Genomic DNA, 18,373 nt, shown 5'->3' with positions numbered 1-18,373 from the left:
TAAATGCTGCTAGAGGCCCAGTGCATGAATTCGTGCACAGGTGGGGTCCCTCGGCCTGGCTGGCAATAGAGGCTGATCAGGGACATGGGAGGTTGGCCAGGGGGAGGGGCCATGGGAGGTTGGCTGGCCAAAGGGAGGGGCTATGGGAGGTTAGCCGCCTGGCCGGGGAAAGAGGCCGCAAGAGGTTGGCCAGCCAGGGGGAGGAGCTGCAGGAGGTTCCAGGGCCATCAGGACCAGCTGGCCAGGGGGAGGGGCCATGGGCAGTTAGCCAGCCAGGGAAAGGGACCATGAGTGGTTGGCCAGCTGGCCCTATCAGGGCTGATTGGGGCAGCCAACTGGGGGGAGGGACCACAGGAGGTTGGCCAGCCACAGGAGGTTGGCCAGCCACAGAAGGTTGGCTGTGGGAGTGCACTGACTACCAGGAGCCAGTTCCTGTGTGGACCATCTGCTCCCTGATGGTCAGTGCTTGTCATAGCGACTGGTTGACCGGTCGTTTGGTTGTTCAGTTGTTCGGTCATTTGGTTGCTTAGGCTTTTATATAGATAGATAGATAGATAGATAGCTAGATAGATAGATAGATAGATAGATAGATAGATAGAATTTAGAGTTACAAAGATTTTTTTTTATTAAAGATTATCAAAACTGCAGTCATACACATAGATTTTTAAAAATCACTACTTTGAATCCCAGAATGTTTGTACTTCAAAGGGCTTTGGAATCATAACCTGAGGCCAATATGTTATAGGAAGATCAGCAAAGAGCAGAGGCCCAAAGTCTTCCCCCTCTTCTCCTTTCTCTAAAGTTAGTGCTACTTCTGGTGTGATATCTGGTTAATACGAGGGAGATGTGACTTATTCTTCTTCAGCTGTTTCCTCAGTGGCCTTTATCAATGTTTCACCTCCTCTGAAATTCCCACTGAATTAGCCTTTCAAGTAAAACTTGGCTTTCCTAGCCCATAATAAAATGCACACGTTAGGTCTTGTAGGAAACTGAGGACACTCAGGAACTGTGTCTCTTGGATCTTGTCACCTATGGGTGGATGAAGCAGAGATAGCAAATACTGGAATATCTGTAAAAACTAGTTAAAATAAGGGTGCACCATAGTGTCAGCAGATGAGGGCAGTGGAGTCCACCACATAAACCTTGTGGGATATAATGTATGTTCACTGTCTGAGTATCATGCATGCTTATTCAACATTCATGGAACAAATATTACTGAGCACCTACTACATGCTAGGCTCTACTCTAGACTTTGGCAATAAGCAATACACCACAGATTCAAAACTCTGCCTCATGAGGTATACATTCTATTTGGAAAGGCAGACAAAAAGTCAAAAAAATAAATATGCCCATATCAAATGCTAATAAGCTGTAAGAATATATGTACAGCAAGGATAAGGGTGAAAGGGGAAAAGCAAGTGTGATTACTATGAAGGGTCTTCAGAGAAGGTTTTCTCAGAAGGTGACATGTGAACACATCTGAATGAGTGATGAAAGAAGACATGCAAACAAAAGAGGAAAGGATATTCCAGGCAATGTGAGCAGCCAGTATGGTGATCATGAATGAGGTGGGAGTGAATTTGGCACGTTTGAAAAAAAAAAAAAAAGCAAGAACATCAGTGTGGCTGGGTTGAATGAGCTGAGGAAAGAGAGGCAGCAAATGAGGTCAGAAAGATACACTGGAGTGGCAAAAAGCAGTTCATGTACATTTTAGAACAGCTTCCTTGGATCATTCTCTGCTAAAATAATTTATTACTTTCTGCTCCATCCTAGCAGATAGTAAAGTGAGAAAATGCCTCTGCCCTCCCAGAGTTCACAGTATTGAGAATGAGACAAACAAGAACATAATTGTAATGTATTATACTATGTTTATGTAGGGGGTTTTCTATGTATAATCTCAAGTTGCTAGGGAACACTTAGAAGAATGCGTGTAAATTTTCCTGGTGCAATCATGAAAGGCTAATTAGAGCATATAACATACTGCCTGAGCTTTGACAGACAAATCGGAGTTCACTGGGTGACCAATGTCATGAAAGTTTTCCAGACTGTCTGAATGGTTTATTCAAATGTCCAAAGGCATGGGGAAGCATTGCAATTTGAGCTTGAGTAGTGTAGTAGAAAAGCAAAAATCATTGAAGACAGACTAGTGTTTGAATGTTATCTCTGAAACAGAGAACATTACTTAATCTCTCCTTAGAAAGGGGTTAATCATCATGCCTATCTTGTAAAACCATTGTGATGATTAGTGAGACTAAGTGTAATGCATGCTTCTGGCTTACGTTGTATGAACGGTAAATCCTAGTTATTGTCTCACATAGAAAATTATAGTGTTGACAATAGGTACAGCGTTAATTTCCTTATCTTATTCTCAGACTTTGTTCAGAATCTGAAACAGCATGGGTGCTCAATGAATATTTGGTGTATAAATGAATAAACCTGCACAGTTACAGTTTCATTTAATTGCAGTAATGCAGGTGATAGAGGACAAATAACTGGACCAAGACAAGGGCAGCGGGTATAGGAAACAGGATAAGTGATTTAGATATTTAATAAATAAAACTGACAGAATTCATTACTAATTGGATATGAGAAAGAAGAAGAAGCCAGGATAATTTCCAGGTTGACAATTGAATGGCTGAGTGAATGTTGGAAACATTCACTAAAATGGGATGACCAGGAGGAATGAGAGCTGGTTGTGTAGGGAGAGAAAATGAGGTCAAGTGAACTCTGTAATTTTGAGATGTCTACAAGCCCTGAAGGTGAAAAAAATCCTAGAGGTGATCAGAAAGGAACTCCGAAGAGAGTTCAGACAAAATAGATACATTGGCTGTCATAGAAGCCTTTTTTTAAAAAAAATGAGATCTGGTAGAGAGATTATTACAAATGAGGGGAAAGAGGGATATAATATGCTCCAGACATAGAGGATCCCTTGAAAAAATCTCATGACTTCACAGGGCGTTAAGAGAATCATGGTAGTCTAGTATCACTTTAGAATTTACTTTTTTGTATGTATTTCTATAAAAACAGTGCAAAGCATAGTTTGTTATAGATCACTGAAGAACTCCCTAACTTAAATCACCTAATGGTACAAATCTTAAGAGCTTGTAATGGTGTATAGAAATGATCAATGATAGTAAGACTCATAACTCAGAATACAAAGTTCTATTTGGCTTATGTAATTTAAACTTTATGAGATCATATTTCTCATTTTCTTATTGAACAGTCAACTTAATATTATTTAGTAGGTAATGCTCAGACAACTCAGATAAGTGATGTTGTTGATGGAAAGTTTGCCTGGGAGGTGCCATTGATATCATCTGCTCATTTTTAACCTTTATTCAGTTAGATAACATTTAAGGCTGTTTTATTGTGTTCTCATTATGCTTGAACATGCTGTTTGATACTAATCCAGAGAAGGCAACCACATCATTAAAATTTGGGAGATCTGTAGCCTGAGGTAAATGCCAACTTTCATTCATTCAATAATTGCGTCAACATTTTCTCAGTTGTTTAAAAACTATTTTTATTTTCAACATGGTATATTTTATATTATTTTAGTTTATTATAATTTGGTGTTTCAGTGACTAAAATTCATTAAACTCTATTTTTTTTCTGTAAAAAGCAACTATTATGGGAGTATAAGTGGGCATTCCATATTCAATTGAAAAGTTCAGTGCTGATGTGATTATCATAATGTGATTTCAATGTCTCTAAATATGATTTTACAAAAGCCTAGACTGGAAAATTCCAAATATCAGTGAAAGCAAACTTCAGCATACTGATACAAAGGGTTCTATTACTGATCTAGCATTTATTTTGACATCAGAATTGAAGACATGAGCATAGAATGTTAAAATGTCCTGAATGGCTCCTAACTCAAAAAATCTCATAATAAGTGGTTACAGTGCTCTTTAGTTGTTTTATCTTTGAAAAGAAAAATTTCTCAATTGTTATACATTCTCATGTCTCTAGATAGGACTGATTTTATGCACATTAATTACTAATGAAGCTAACCCTGCACCATCACCACCAAAAAAAAACACAAAAAACAGATTTTGATTGGCTAAAGTGAGGAGAAACAAGGTTGAGCTGATTTATAGTAAAAGCAGAAGGTATACAGGAGAAGAATGAGAAAGCAGATTAACAAGCTGGAAAGGAGTTGTGAGTTGTGACTAAGGGGAAAAAAATTGAAACCGAGACCTCATAAACAGGGCTAGAAAAGAAAATTATGCACTGAATAGTTAAATCTTTCAAATAACTTTCCCTGGGCTGGATACTTCAAACTAAATGCTACAAAGCTGTTTTAATCATTGTCAGGGAAATAGGATTGGGTGTATCTTACATTTTAAAGGGGGAGAAGTGTTTAATGTAGTATTGTTTTCCTTGAGATGAATGGGATAGTTAAGTCAACTATGGATACCACTGGATTGATTCAACTAAGAAATGAGATTATGCTGCAGAAGCAAACTACGCTTCTCTGCATAGGAGTATAATGTGAAGGGAGGAAAATAGGATCATTATGTCCAAGGCATGTCTACTGAAAAATTAGAGACACTAAGTAAGGCAGAGGGGCAGGATTTGTTACACCTACAGGAGAGTAATAGGTTTTCCAAATGTAATCCAGGAAAAGAGACTGCTTAGTTATGCCTCTTTAATTCCTAGAGAATTATCTGTGTCAGATGGGAAATACTTTATTTTCTTATTTCCAAGGGGGTTAGGATAATACAATGGCCTGTGAGAACTAAAACTTTAAGAAAAAATTGGCCTTAGGTGCTTCTCTACTTGAAAGGAGCCATGATCCTGAGGCTCTAGAGTACTTTCATGATGTGTGTGGGTGAGGATGTGACAAAACAGGATGAAGTGACTTGGAGGGCAGTAGAACTACTGGCAAGATAGTGGAAAGCCAAGTGGAAATGATGTAATTCCTTCCCTGTGGCAACACTGAAATAGAAGAAAATTTCCTAAACACTCAACAAATGCCAAATTGATTGGTCCTCTGGAAAGGGGTGGAGGATATAGCTACGCATTGGCTCTAACCGATGAGTGGGAATATTATCCTCTAAATAACTATAAACTCTGGATAAAAATTCAAAACAAACAATCACAATAGGACTCTAGTGATTGAACCAAAGCAGGAAGGATTTATTTTCCTGAATATGAAGATTCATATATTTCATGTAAGCTCAACCATTATCTCTTTGAGGTCAGGATGTAGACTGGCAAATGAGCATGGCTCTTCCTTAAGCAGATCCATCATTTTGGTGATAAGCAGATTAAGGCTTGTCACAGAAACTAAAGCAGTCTTTAAATGGGAACACATATAAATAAATACATATTGTTGAATGACAATAAAATGCCATTGCAAACAGTAAAAATTGTTTCTTAACTTATCTATACAGTATCTTGCAACAAAAAAAGCAACTGTATAACAAATTAACAATATAAGTACAAAAAAATAAGTATGGATTCTTCTATTTTTTTTAATAAACATGATGACATATGGATTTATATACACCCAAAAAAGCACTCAGTGATTTTGTCAAAGATAATGCAAAATATTTAACTCAACTGGATTCTTTTTTTTTTTTTTTTTTTTTTGCCATTGGGATACTTTATTGAAAATCATTACTACATTTTATGATTTTAACAGTCAACATTTATTATGGTAGCTTGGCTATCCCCAATTTTTTATTAAAAACCTCTTAAGGCCCTGGCAGGTGTGGCTCAGTTGGTTGGAGGGTCATCCAGCACACGGAAATGTTGTATGACTCCAAATTTCATATAATAATAATAAAATAAAAAAAGAATGTGTTTGAAGTGGCTACCTCAGTATGAAAATTGATATGCTTGCTGTGCTGTTCATTGGATAAAGGGAACTAGAAAAAATAGCTCAGTGGTGATCAAATAAGTGGGCAGCTCCTGTGGTCATCAAAGTGAGACCACTGTGTCCAGGGGTGAAGATATGCTTTCAGAGGCCAGGAATATGGTTTTAATGTTTAGATTTTGAGGCATAAACACAGAAAAAGAAGTAAAATCTATTGAATGAGGTCAAGTAACAGATGTGTAATCAAAGATTTCTGATGAGCACCATGAAAATTTTAGATAAAATATGGTATTGCACTGAACCTTTTCTCAGCACTGAAAAGTAGATAAAAGCTTTCAAAACATTAATTCTAGAGCTACATCTCCCTTTAACTTTCCAGGAATGTGCACATTTATTACGTAAATTTATTATTACAAATTTATTTTCTTTATAGCTTATATATATACCTATACTAATAAAAACATAATATGCTAATTAAACCAGACATCCTTCCAGATGACCTTCCGGATAAAGCCAGGGCTGAGAGGGAAGCCCAGTCCCGGGTGCCAGAAGGAAAACGGTGCCAGCAGCCAGGGGAAGGAAGACCTACTCTTTCAGGAATTTCATGCATTGGGCCTCTAGTATATTTACATTTATCTGTATATCTACCTATAGGTTATCTATCTTCAAATGTTGCAAATACAACAATAATACTATGCTTTATCATGCAGTATTTCCTGAATTTCAACAATATCTGATTAGTTAACCATTTAAGTTACATGTCAGACAACACAATAGATGACCAAATACATTCTAAGTCAAAGATTTTCATTGCTGAACAGGTATGCAAAGGTTCACACTGAGTGAAAATGGTGTAACTTTCCAATTTCAGCCTGTTAGATCAATGACATTACATGCTGTCACTTAGAGGAAAATAATCTGCTAAAATTGGGCATTCCTTGATAACCTATAAAACCTATGTGCAATGATGTTCAAAAAAATTGGAGATTTATTTTCTATAAAATATTAGACATGCTTGTGCTAAAACCCATTTAGAAAATATTATGACATCTTTTAGAATAATGTGAAATATAATTATAAATATTGCACAATTTTGCCTCACAGGTGTTTATTTTATCTCCATTTTTCTTAATTAGGTATGTGCTAATTGCTAAAGCTGTGAGGATATTTGTGTATATATGTAGGCATTATGAGAATACTAGCTTTCCCGTTGCAGGAAAAATCCTGCAATAGGATTTCCTGCTGCACTCTACCCCGCTTCCGTTCCTCCCTTGCCGCCCGCCTCGCCTTCTCCTCCAGCCCGCCTTCGTTTCCCTTCGCCCAAGGCCCTGACTTCGCTCCTCCCTTCTCCTCCCCCCCCCGCCCCCCCCCCCCGGCTTGCTTGCTTCTTCGAAGCTTTACTCCCTTTTGCAGCTCTTGGCTTCTTTCGACACTGTCTTGATATGCAAATTAGCCGCCATCTTTGTTGGGGTAATTTGCATACTCGTCCTGATTGGTTGGTGGGCGTGGCTTGGCTGGTGGGCGTGGCTTAGGTGTAGAGAAGGTGAGGTCAATTTGCATATTTGTCTATTATTAGATTAGATGGTTCTGTTTTATTGTTTAGTATCAGGGATGTATCTGGAGATTCCTGTCATACATTTGTCACCAATGACAAAAATGAGTAGAACATCAAAATTCAGGTGTGCTGTTTCCAATCAAAATCTAAAGATTTTGAACAAGTAACGATATTTATAACTTATTCATATATTTTCTTTTTACATTTTAAATTGATGTATATTTATTAGCATATATTAGAAGAAGAAAAAAGTGATTTAAGTCTCAGAAGCTGTTTTCCCCCTGAATTACTGTATACTTTGCATTCATCATTAGCAAGAGTTGAAAACTAAATAGGAATGGGCATATGGAAGCTCCTTTGAACTCTTTTTAACTTTTAACTTTTGCTGAATTCCTTTACTTTTGCTTCTTTAAACTATCTGATGTTTCTCTCACTCATTTCACTGCCCTTGATTTTGCCTCTTCTTACCTCCGCCCTTGCTAACAAGCATTATCCGTTTTCCCCAATCCCATTTAATTCCTCATTCTTTGACCTTAGGAAATAAACCTTTACAATATACTTTTAAAAAAATCTGTGATCAAGCCCTCACTGGTTTGGCTTAGGGGATAGAGCATCAGCCTGCAGACTGAAAGGTCCTAGGTTGGATTAAGGTCAAGGGCATGTACCTTGGTTTGCAGGCACATTTCCAGTAGGGGGTGTGCAGGAAGCAGCTGATCAGTGTTTCTCTCTCATCAATGTTTCTAACTCTCTATCCCTCACTCTTCCTCTCTGTAAAAAATCTGTGTTCATGATTTTCTACTTTGAAGAAAAAGAAGGTAGTTCAGATATAGGAAGATGGCTGGCTGGCTGACTCAGATTATATTTTCACAATTTTGGGAAACGCCTGATCAAAGCCCCTCATGTACTTAATCAGCCTCTCTTAGCACCAAATATCTCATGTATGTGGCTGGGTTTATGGTGACTTTGGTTAAAGAATAGAATTTTTTCTTGATAAAAGATTCAGCCTATATAGAAATCATGTTTTAGTTAACTCACTAGACTACCCATAAAACACTAAAACATTAAAGATTCTATCTAGTATCTATCTACCTGAAATTTTTGGAGTTTCTTGTTGTATTTGTGTTATTATTTAACACTAGGGGCCCAGTGCACGAAGATTCATGCACAGGGGGTGGGTCCCTCAGCCTGACCTGCACCCTCTCCAATCTGGGAGCCCTCTGGGGAGCCCTCTCCAATCCGGGAATTTCTGTTTGTCTTTGAAACCAAATGGGCCAATTGTCTGAGACCCCAACCCAGTTTGGTTTGTTGCTCACAGAATAATAGAGGCTTTTTTTTTTTCTTCTTCTTCTTTGCTTCATTGGTGGAGATTTCCTGGAAGTTTTAGGATATCTTCCCTTTAATTTTTCATAGACACTCTGATTTTACTTAAGCCTCTCACCTTTGCTTTCCCTCCCTCTCCCCCCGCAACAGTAACTTGCTCCAGCTCACTTTGCTCTAGTGTGTAGGAAATCCATCTGCCACCAGAACTATGATTCCTAGCATTCCTGGTGCTCCCTGTGCTCTGGGCTTCCACTTCCGGTCCTGTGGCTGCCACCAGAACTACTATTCCCAGAATTCCTGATGCTCCCCACACTCTTGGTTTTCCCTTCCTGCTCTGTCTTCCTCCCACGGCCTCCCACTCTGCCAAGTCCTCCAAGCCGCCAGCTCTCCCTCTCTGCTCTCCATCTGGCAGCTTGTGTATGCAAATTAACCCTCCATCTTTGTCAGGTTAATTTGCATACTCACTCCTGATTGGCTGGTGAGCATAGCGGAGGTACGGTCAATTTACATTTTTCTCTTTTATTATATAGAACTGTATCAACAAGGACAAAATGCATAATGACAGATACCACATTTCTTACTTCCCAAACCATAGTTCAAAGTTAAGCACACTAATTTCCTATTTAAAGGTGAATCCCAATATCCAAGATACAAGAATTTAAAAAAAAAAAAGTTGACAACTAAACAAAGAACTTCCTCTACCCCAAATAAGTGTTATTCTGAAATATCTAAATGAATCTATAAAAGTATTTCATTTAGATCTGACCAGTTCAGAAGATTAGTACCTGATCATGAAATATGAAATATACAGTGTGTCCCAATAAATGTATACACACTTTAATAGCTGATAGCTTAATTTTGAAAATGAAACATATTTTAATAAACACTGCCTTTATAATTATTTAAAATGTATGCATACATTTTTTGGGACACCCTATATGTTGTTAGTTGATACATTGGCAGAGTTATCTGGTAAATGAAAATTCAGATTATTCAATGTCTCCTCAGTTTTTTGAAGGTTAACTTAGTAGTACTCCTGTCAGTCTCAGTACTTTTACAACAGCTTGAGCTCATTGGCAATAGGAACATAGCAAACATCATTTATAATTTCCTAGAGTTGCTTTCCTTCCAGGTTCAGAGTCTACCACCTACAGAGTAGGGAGTAATGGTATTATATGTTTCAGTAGCCATGGAAACTGGTACATAGACCATTATAAACAAATAAAAATTTGAGAATAAGTCCCAAAATCTGTAGCTCAGAGATTTCAATAGTTAAATCAGTTTAGAGGATTTTTTTTTCCTTTAAGTGTGAATCTCAATAGTTAAAAAAATATATAAAAATTAAAAGATACAATCAAAAGTTAGGGAGATTAGAAAGAGAATTTTGGAGAAATCATGGGGAGTATTCCTGAATCTGTTATTAATTTATGTGTGACCTTCACATACTTACTTAACTTTTTAGTTCCTTATTTCCCATCTAGACAACATCATTTGCTTCCCTCACTGGAATCTGGTGAAGCTTAATTAAGATTTGTAAACCACTTTAGCTTCCGCAACCGGAGGATGTTGGAGAAATGCAAATTTTTAAATTATTATTGTTGTTATTTATTATTTATTGCTGTCTATCTAGCCTTAGCTTAGTCGGTCTCTGAGGCTTACTCCCTGAACCATGCAGACAATTTAATAATAAATGCAGTGCCGGGCCAGCAAAGACCAGAACGACTCAACAGAAAACAGTAAAAATGAAAAATGTTTTATTCTTCTATTGTAAAGGTCACAAGAGTTAAACGTTTTTCAAAATGCCACAAAACTAACAATTTTATTCTTATTGACCAATTCTCCTTTACTTTGAATTATTGAGGATTTTCTTTGTGTGCAGCATTTTTATACATCTCACATAATGCCATTTTGAACTAGCAAACAGTATCTGCTTTATTTTGTTTTTCTTTGGGAAAACTATACCATAGGTTTGTTAGTCTTTTACAATAACAGTCCACTTTTCAACTTTGCTTAATTTACAAAAATCGAATTTGAAATAATTGTTCTCTTTTGCTGGACTAAAACCCTTCAGGTTTTTATTTCTAAGCTGGTTCATCTTTGCTTAAAATAGTTCAGTTTTCCTTTTATAAAATTTATAATTACTATGTAACATGAATTGGGTTTCACATATATTGAATAAAAACTGTGCATGCTTTCATATTGAATATATAAAGTGATTCTTATTAAAATACTAGAGGCCCAGTGCATGGATTCATGCACCGATGGGGTCTCTCAGCCTGGCCTGCACCATCTTGCAATCCGGGACTCCTCAGGGGATGTTGGACTGCTGGTTTCATCCTGGCAGTCCAACATCCCCTGAGGGATATAGTAGTATGTGAAGCAGCAGGCAGCCTGGGAGGAGCCCCAGCCTGGGCCAGGTGCTGTGCTGCTCCTGCTCATCCCAACCCCCACTGCACCTGACTCCACTGTAGCAGCTGCCATGGAGGCAGGAGAGGCTCACACTGTCACAGCTGCGCTCGCCAGCCTTGAGCCGTGCATCTGGTGCCTGTCAGTCAGCTGAGCAGCATTCCCACTGTAGCAGCACACTGACCACCAGGGGACAGCTCCTGCATTGAGAGTCTGCCCCCTAGTGGTCAGTGAGCATCATAGCAACTGGTCAAATGGTAGAATAGTCGACCAGTCGCTTAGGGTTTTATATATATACTAGAGGCCCGGTGCATGAAAATTCATGCACTGGAAGAGGGGAGGGGGGTGTCCCTCAGCCAGGCCTTCCCCCTCTCACATTCTGGGAGCCCTCAGGGACGGGAGGTGACCTGGCAATCAGGGGAAGGCGACGCCCTGTCACACCTCTGCTGCTACCACTGCCAGCAGTGCATACCTCAGCTGGCCCTGGTTACCTGAGCATCAGGTGGTCCTGGGCATCTGGGCAGCTGCCATCTGAGGCTTTCCTGCGCCTCGGGCCAGCCTTGGGCAGCTGGGCAGCCAACCTCCAAGGCTTGCCTGTGCCTCGGGCTGGCCCTGGGCAGCTGGGGGGCTGAAGGGACTGGGGGACTCCGGAGGAAGGCAGGCAGCGAGGCCAGGCCCACCTGGGGGCCATCCCGGCCTTGCCGCATGCCTGCTGTCCCAGCGGGGCTGAGGGGACTGGGCGCCCCCATCTTGTGGCTATGGGCGCCACCATATTTGAGGGCATGGCAGTCAATTAGCATATTCCCTCCTTATTGGCTGTGGGCACTGCCACCTTTGAGGGCAGGGCAGTCAATGAGCATATTCCCTCCTTATTGGCTGTGGGTGCTGCCATCTTTGAGGGCAGGGCAGTCAATGAGCATATTCCCTCCTTATTGGCTATGGGCACCACCATCTTTGCGATGGTGTGAGGGTCAATTAGCATATTCCCTCTTTATTAGAAAGGATAGTTATTTTTTATATAAAATATAAGAAACATGACTACTGACATGGAAGAACATCAGATCTTCCCAAGACTACCTTTTCTTTCCTGCTAATAGATTCCTTATTTTATGTTTAGGTAACTGTGCAGATATTTCCTAATCTCCTGCAAAACAGGGCCCTCCTGAATCCTCAGGGGAGGATTTTGAGTTGTGGAAGCCAAACATGGTGTCACCTTTGCCAGATACCCACTGTCAGAGGATCCCTTGCATCTAGGGGTGTCATCTGCATGAACAATGGGGCACAATAAGTGCTCTGATAACCTTCTGAGAGGATCCCTCTGTTTCTTACTTCAGAAACCTGTTGCTCATGCCTTTCCTTTCTTAATGGAAGGACAGGACAGGCCTTTATCCGTGCATTTTCCAGCCACTGAAGAGAAACAACAAAATAATTTTAAAGGTTTTTCTCAAGAGCTACACTGTTTAACAAACCAGGCTTGTCTAATATAGACTTTTCCTTATGATAAGTGTTTTTATTAGTTAAGCTCTTTAGTTTGTCAGTTTTCTACTAGATACTGAAGAAAATAGTCTTAACTAATGTACTTCGCCAGAGTGTGCCAACCTTCATGAATCTCCCTACTTCCACAGCACTTGCAATAACTACGTATAATTTACTAAGAAGTTCTATGGCATTTGTACTGTTTGGCATGTGATTTATATGTCTCCTGGACTAAATTGTCAGTCCCTTGAATGTGGAAACCTGATTTTATCCTCCCTGTGCTTTTTCCCTCTGCCTTGCACAATATTGGCTCATTGCAGGCTCAATGTATTTTGAAAAGATATGTGTGTGGTCGTGTTTGTGTTGCCTTTTCCTTCCTTTAAACTTAAAATTATGTCACAACGCTTCTAGTACATGGCTCAGACAATCAGACAACTGCCAAGTGACTAATGAGAGGGTAGGTATAGAGCATGAATACACTGGACAAAGGAATAATTCATATCTTGGCAGGACAAAGCATCAGGACAGTGTGATATTTCATCATGCTACTCAGAACAGAATGAAAATTAAAACTTGTGAATTGTTATTTCTGGGATTTTTCCATTTAATATTTTCAGACCACAGTTGATTGCAAGTAACTGATTCTGCAGAAAGTGAAACCACAGATAAGGGGGGATTACTGTATATACATGGAATATAATTTAGCCATAAAAAGAAATGAAATACTGATACATGCTATAGCAAAGATGAGCCTTGAAAGTATTGTGCTAAGTGAAAGAAGCCAGACACAATGCCAAATACTATATAATTCCATTTATATGTAATATACAGAAAAGGTAAATTCATAGAGACAGAAATTAGTGATTGCTAGTGTCTGGGTAGTGGAGAAAATGCAGCATGGCTGCTATGAGTACAGGTTTCTTTGTTTCAGGGGTGGGGAATATCTGGCCCCCAGGCCATATAAGGCCCATGAAATCATTTGGTCTGGCCCTGCCATGGCATTAGAGGTGAGTTAATTAAATGTTTGACCATATATAGCAGGATAATTTTTAAGTTAATAATTTTATATGGCCCTCAAGTGATGTTATAAATATCAAATTTCCCTTGGCAGAAAAAAGGTTCCTGACCCCTGCGTTATTTGATGATTAAGTATTCTGGAATTAGGTAGTGGTGATGGTTGCTCAACTTTAGGAATATACTAAAAATTACTGCATTGTAGGTTTTAAAAGAGCAAATTTTATAGTATATTAATTATCTATATATATAAAAGCCTAAGCGACCATCCTACCGTTCGACCATCCAACTGGTAGCTATGATGCACAATGACCACCAGGGGGTGGATGCTATGACTGGTAGCTATGATGCACACTGACCACCAGGGGTCAGATGCTCAATTCAGGAGCTGCCAAGCTGCAGTGATGTGGCAACTGCAGTTCTCGGGTGACGCACCCGGAACCAGAGAGGAGGGAGCCCAATTCTGGGGTGCATCACCCAAGAACTACTCTCTTGTAATCCAGGACCCCTCGGGGGATGTCTGAGAGGCAGTTTCAGCCTAATACCCGCAGGCCAGGCCGAGGGACCCCTCCTGCCAGAGGGACTCTGCCTACTCTGCAAGACACCGCCCCAGGTGCAACCAGCCAGCCGGGAAGGGACTGTGGGAGGTTGGCTCCAGGGTGTGTCTGGACTCTCTCACCCAGTCCCTCCCCACCGGCACCTTCTAATTAATTACCCTTCAATGTGCACAAATCCATGCACCAGGGCACTAGTATCTCAATAAAGCTTTAAAAAAAAATGAAAACCCATGATTCTTATATTTCAGGATATTTAAATTCAGAGAATATTAGGATATATAGATCAAGTACAGGTTTTAGTAAAGATGGCCTATATTTTTCCATATATAAGAAATGTACCAAACAATGATAATCAATACCTTGTGAATAAGAAAGTATATTTCTATTATTCATAATTACTTCATTTATGGACAACCTACTTCTCTCTAGGGAAGGCTGTACTATAAGTGAATGACATATAATAATAGCTATTATTCAATGAGTCTAATTGGCATCAAAAAGGATGCTCTTCATTCTCCCTGGGGTTGGAAATATTGGAGATAGAGTTCTTTCTTATTCTTAGATAATAGATAAAAGTTACCAAATGGAGGAATTTACTTCATGCAAAAAATACAAATGCAAGTATAAAAAATACATATGAAATACTTAGGAAATGATGAGTCAAATTCTGTAGGACAGATCTCAGAATGTATTCCAGTGTTGGAATAAATAGAATTGCCTCCTCCCCTCTTATGCCATTCTGTGATTTCTCCACCTTCTGCATTAGAAATTCTGGCTGCATTAGAAAGAAAACTGTTCCAGATTTTGTTTTAAGTAATTAATCCTTAAAGACCAAGAAAAGGTTGAATTTTAATGCATCTGTGTGTTTTATACAAAACATATAAATTATCTTGCCTTTGTGACAGTAGTACCATTAAATAAATAGGAAGTATTGAATTGATTCATAAAAATTCTACTATCCCTGGCCTGTTTGGCCCAGTGGATAGAGCATCGGCCCAAAGAAGGAAGGGTTATGGGTTTGATTCTGGTCAAGGGCATGTACCCCGGTTGCAGGCTTGATCCCCAGCCCCAGTCGGGGCTCATATGTCTCTCTCACATTGATGTTTCTCTCTCTCTATCTCTCCCCATCCCTTCCACTCTCTAAAAATCAATGGAAAAATATCCTTGGGTAAGGATTAACAACAACAACAACAAAAAATCTATTGGACGTAACCAAAATTATATATCAAAGTTATTTTGCACTCTCTGCATGCAAGTCATTTTGCTAAAAAATTAGGAGAAATAGGTAGGAGATACAGTCTGCCTTACAAGACATAGAGCAATTCCAGTCTTTGAATACAGGTCATTTGTATCAATAGCTGAAAATACCCAGAGGAAATAACTTTGAGGTGGGGAAAAGTCCTCTGTATCTTGTTAACAGATAAATGGTCAGATTTCTATAGAATAACCTATAAAAGGAAGAGGATAGGAAAAGAGAGGGTGAAGAAAAGGAGGAGGAAGAGAGAAGTAAATGGGGAGGAAAGAAATAAATAGAGCACATGTTTATATATGGAACTTTCCAGTTACTGTCCATAAACCACAAGCTCTAAAATACTCAGCTACATTCTGTTCTCCTAGGAATTCAGCTTGGAACATCCTACCTGAGGAGGTTACAGGCCCCTTGGGTCATCCGGGATGGGCCAAGAATAATTGGAGCTTGCCTAAGGATATTATCCAGAAAGATATTGCTCCTAATACTACTGACTATGTTTAAGCATTCTGCTCTATTTCTCCTGAGAAAATAGCTTTTACCCATGCTAAAAAATGCCCTAAGTAACTGACAAAAAGTCAAAGAACTTTTTTAGTATAATAATTTATTGATTACTCAATTTATCAATTTATTAAAAATATAACACAGTTACATAACTACGTTATATTATCCAGTGGTTATGTGACTGCAGGTCTAGAATGTCAATGTCTGGAATGCAGAGTTTGAAGCACAAGCTAATCTTATTGTGCCTCACTTGCTCTTTGTGACATCAGGTTTTCTAATGCCAAGTTAATGAATGTGATGTTATTAAACATTCGAAATCAAAAATCACTTAGTTAAGTCACCATTCTAATCTCTGATATCCTCATGTCTTTCTTTCTTTGTTTCTAGGGGTCGCTTTACAATACTAGTATTTACTCAGATGTAAACAGCTTATCTTTCACTCTCCAGCTGTTGTTCACTTGCACACAAACAAGACCTTCTCTCTGGCCTATGGTATATATGGAGGTCATTTCTCAGAGGCTCTTCTTCAGAATTGCCATGCCGATGAGTGTTCAGTCAGGGAACTGAGGTGATCTGATATTGATTGGCATTGCACAGTGACAATTAACACCAGATCAAAGCCCCGTATAGAGTGGTAAAAAGGCAGTCGGATAGTTGATACTTCGATAACTGCAAAAGGATTTTGTATCCCATAACCCTTCCCCACTCCCTTTTTTCCTTGATCAGTTTTTGACCGGGAACAAGGAGGACAGTATAGACTGTGAGATTTACTATGCCAAAAATCTCTTCTTATAATTTTCACACAGGTTTCCTTTTTGTAAATTGAGTCATTGCCAACTGGGAAGAAGGAGGACTAAAATAGAAATAGAGATGATAGATGATAGATAGAATCGGTGATAAATAAATTAGATAGATTGGACAGGTAGATCCTTTATTGCCAATATCTGTGTCATCTCCCAAGATTCCTGTCACCATCCATAGATCCAATATAGAAGCAGTGCCATGAAGTTGTCTTAGCCTCTCAAAGCTCCATATAGTCTATTAAACTCTGCCACTATAACGATTACACCATCCTGTGCCCATCCTAATGCTGTCTATACCTGGCATCCATGTGTGTATCATGGATGGATTGGTGCAGAGGGAGGAATTTGAGTGTATGGCTAACTTTGGAAGGTCATACTTTCAAACTCCGGTTCTCAGGGAATCCCCAGCTAATAGTTCACACTCAATACTCTGCAAGAAACATATCATTTACAAATAAATATAAGGAAGTATGACTAAAGACTAAAAGAAATAAATCCAAGTTTTTTTAAACTATATTTCATATAAATATCAATTGCTTAATTTTAATCTCATAATAAATGTGCGTATCAGTTAGAAGGATCAACTCTGGAGCTAGACTTCTTGGATTTTAACCGCTTCTCTGTTATTTTACTAGCTGTGTGATCTGCTGAGGTAACTTCTCCGTGCCTCAATACTAATGTTTAGGGTGGAAGTAATAATAAAACTACCTCATAAGGCAGATATGAGGGCTAAATGAAGTAAACATGTGAAGACCTGAGGGTAGCTCTTAGCACATAGTAAGAACTATGTAAGGACTAAAGATTGTTATTATTTTAGATTTTTCTCTGAAAATATGAACAATTATAATTTTTATTTTATTTTTATTATTCGCTAAAATATCCTAACATTGCCCTCCCCTTTTAATTATCAAACTATTATTCTTCTTTAAAGAATAATCTATTCCCAGGATTATTTTTTTAACTGAAGAGAAATAATGTAACATAATGAAAAGAACATACATCTTCAATTTGATTTCTGGCTCCACTGTTTTATTTTGAGCCTTTTACAACATTTTTTAGCTTAATTTTTCTGGTTGATATAATGGAATTAAAATATTTAATTCAAAATAGTGAACTAAGAAATGTTTAACTATACACACTTCTCTTTGCAGATCCCCACCCACCACACCACCAACTAAAATGACAATAGTATTAAAAATCATAGAAATAATCTGAAAAAGAACAAGAAATCCAGGAAGCCAACTATTACATGCAAGAATTTCAATAAAATTCTGCAAGATATATTAGAGATAATACAGACTGAAGGTAACATAAAGAGTTCTCTCTGAAGAAATTCCACAAACAGCCCTAAGTTTAAAGCTCCAGATCAAAATTCCACTTATTTGAAATGCTACCTACATAAAATTTTAAGGTCTTATAATAATGTAAGAAAAAAATCCTACATGCATTATTAACACAGCAATATTGTTCACTGAGCAAATGTGTAGGATAACGTTTTCAAATCAAATTCACGCAAGTCAGAGATTTTACCCATCAAGCTTTACTAAATAATTTTAAGGATGAAAGGGCAGAGCAGGACAGCACAAAATGTACTGTACCCTCCACCTTGTGTAACTATGTATATAACTCCTTTTTCTTAGAAAACCGCGAGAATGTAACAATTGC

Source organism: Eptesicus fuscus, chromosome 10 (assembly GCF_027574615.1).
Source record: "Eptesicus fuscus isolate TK198812 chromosome 10, DD_ASM_mEF_20220401, whole genome shotgun sequence".
NCBI lineage: Eukaryota > Metazoa > Chordata > Mammalia > Chiroptera > Vespertilionidae > Eptesicus > Eptesicus fuscus.
The sequence above is the reverse complement of the archived record's forward strand: the minus strand, read 5'-3'. Positions refer to the sequence as shown.